Genomic DNA, 2,891 nt, shown 5'->3' with positions numbered 1-2,891 from the left:
CTCTCTCTTCCCCTGGGATGGAGTGATGTGAAAGCCACCTGGGCTTTGAAGTGCTTTGGGCGTCTTTCCTGTTTTGTGGGGAGAATGTGTCCGAGAGAGGAGCCAGTGCAGAAGAGAGTCAGGTTAAGACCTGGAGCTAATGAGAGACATCCTGGACTAATCTGACTCCCTGGATCCAGCTATGCCTGAAGTCCACTCCTGCTTTTATCAATTATGTAAGCAATAAATTCCAGGTTTGCCTTGAGCTAATTTGAGTTGGGCTTCTGTCAGCAGGAATCCAAAGAGGTTTCTGCAGATTTGTGTGGATTCGGAGAAATATTGCCAAGTACCTGGCACTTAGGCAGGCAGTTTGTGAGAGCCCAGCAAGGTTGGTTTTCTGCTGTAACCATAATGGATAACAGGGGCGGATGGGAATGGTGTGTTTGAGATAAGTGAGTATGTGATTCCCACGGTGCCAATCAGCATTTCCTTGGCTTGTTCCGAGGGGCACAGGGGGCAATTTCCTCTCCCCTTGGGCCACAAAACTGGATTTCTATAACCACAGTTGCCTGCAGCCAAGCTCCCTGTCCCACAAAGAAGCCCATCTGCGGTGGGAGAAAATGACACCAACCCAAAGAGAAGAAATGACAGTGTGAGAGCCGGGAACCGCTGGGTGCCCAGCCACCCATGCTCTGAAAGGCGGGCTGCCCCCTCGCCTGTTCTTCCAGGTACCACACGAGCCAACAAACTGCTCTTTTTCTTCAGCCTCAGCTGGATTTCCGTCCCTTGCCAGCAAAGGATTCCTGACTGACATGCCCAGAGGCCGGCGGAGGTGAGGCCGGAAAAGACCCAGTGGGTTGGCTCTGCGGCTGGGACGGCCCGTGCCTGGCTCCCGCGTGGGAAAGGCTGGCTTCCTTTCCTGTCAAGCAGCTCTCACACCTGGTGTCCCCCCCGGAGGGGGACAGATAAGGCCGATGGCGGGCACAGATGTCACGGGTAAATGCCCGCTCTGACAGCCACCTCTCAAATCCTCTGAGTAAGCTGTGGCCGAGCCCCCAGCCATGTTCTATCCCGTAGGTGGGCCGGTCGCAATGACTGCATGATCGCCTGCCGGCTTGGGGGGTGGGCTGGGGTCCCCCGCACCCCGATGGGTGAGGGTGAGAGCTCGAGTAGTCTGGGCTGAGTCCCACGGCAGGTTTGACAGGTGGAGAAACGCGCGGGGCCTTGGCGACACTCGCGGCACCCCCACCCCCAGACCCCACCACCTTCTGCCCTGGGTGCCCAGAACAGCGCCCTCCATCTCTTTATTCAGGTGTCACTCGACAAACTCTGAGCAGATGCTGCGTGCCCGGCGTCGTGCTAGGAACAACGCGACAACCGTGAGCAAAATGAACCTTATCCTCTAGTGAGGGGAGACAGTCAAAAAAGCAAGTTTAAAAATTCAAATTTCAAAAATTCAAAAAATTAAAAGTAAATTTAAAAACTTTAAAAAGCATGTATGATGTTAAAAATGACAACAAACAGAGGAAGGGAGGGAGAGAGTGGGGAGGATGAAGGTGGGTGACTATTTTTCACAAAGGTCGACCAAGGACAGTCTCCAGAGAGACACTGGGAAGAGGGGAGGAATGTGCCTGATATGTTCAAGAAATGGCAAAGAATTGCTGATGGGAATGGAAAATGGTGCAGCCATGTTGGAAAACATTTTAGCAGTTCCTCCAAAAGTTAAACAAAGGTATCCGTTGAACCAGTCAAGTCCACTCCTAGCCATAGACCCAAGAGAAATGAGAACATGTGTCTAGTCAAAGATTTGGGAATGATGTCCACGGCAGTATTATTCATAATAGCCAACAAGTGGAAGCAGCCCGAATGTCTATCAGTGGACGAATGGATAAAGAAAATGTGGTATATCCATGCAATGAAATATTATTCAGACTTAAAAAGGAATAATAGTGCTGACCCCTGCAAAGGGCAATATGGATAAGCCTTGAAAATATTATAAGTAAAAGAAACTAAGTCACTGAAAAACAAGTGTTGTATGATTACATTTATATAAAATGTCCAGAATAAGCAAATCCATAGGGATACAAAGGAGCTCCGTGGGTGCCAAGGGCTGTGGTCAGAGGTAATGACTGCTAATGTGTCAGGACTTCTTCTGGGGTTGATGAAAATGTTCTGGAATTGGATAGTGGTGATGATGGCACAACCTTGGGAATGTACTAAAACCACTGAATCGTATACTTTAAAAGGATAAATTTCATAACATGCAAATTTTAATCCCAATTTTTTAAAAGACATTAAGAAATAAGGAGACCAGTGCCTCTGAGAGAGGGAGAATGATGTCTGGCACACAGCAGCGTAGAAGCTGCTCAGGGGGCTGGCTCAGTGGCAAAGAACACACCTGCCAGTGCAGGAGACACAGGTTCGATCCCCGGTCCAGGAAGACCCCACACTCCAAGGAGCAGCTGAGCCCTTGGCCCACAACTACTGAGTCTGTGCTCTAGAGCCCGGGAGCCATGACGACTGAGCCCATGTGCCCTAGAGCCCGCGCTGGGCAACAAGAGAAGCCGCTGCAATGAGAAGCCCGCGCCCCGCAAGGAGGAAGCAGCTCCTACTCAGTGCAGCCAGAGAAAAGCCCCCGCAGCAATGACGATCTAATCAGCTCAGTTCAGTTCAGTTCAGTCGCTCAGTCGTGTCCGGCTCCCTGTGACCCCATGAATCACAGCACGCCAGGCCTCCCTGTCCATCACTAACTCCTGGAGTATACTCAAATTTCATGTCCATCGAGTCGGTGATGCCATCCAGCCATCTCATCTTCTGTCTTCCCCTTCTCCTCCTGCCCCCAATCCCTCCCAGCATCAGGGTCTTTTCTAATGAGTCAGCTCTTTGCATCAGGTGGCCAAAGTACTGGAGTT

This window comes from Muntiacus reevesi, chromosome 18 (assembly GCF_963930625.1).
Source record: "Muntiacus reevesi chromosome 18, mMunRee1.1, whole genome shotgun sequence".
In the NCBI taxonomy this organism is placed as follows: domain Eukaryota; kingdom Metazoa; phylum Chordata; class Mammalia; order Artiodactyla; family Cervidae; genus Muntiacus; species Muntiacus reevesi.
Note: the sequence above shows the minus strand (reverse complement) of the source record.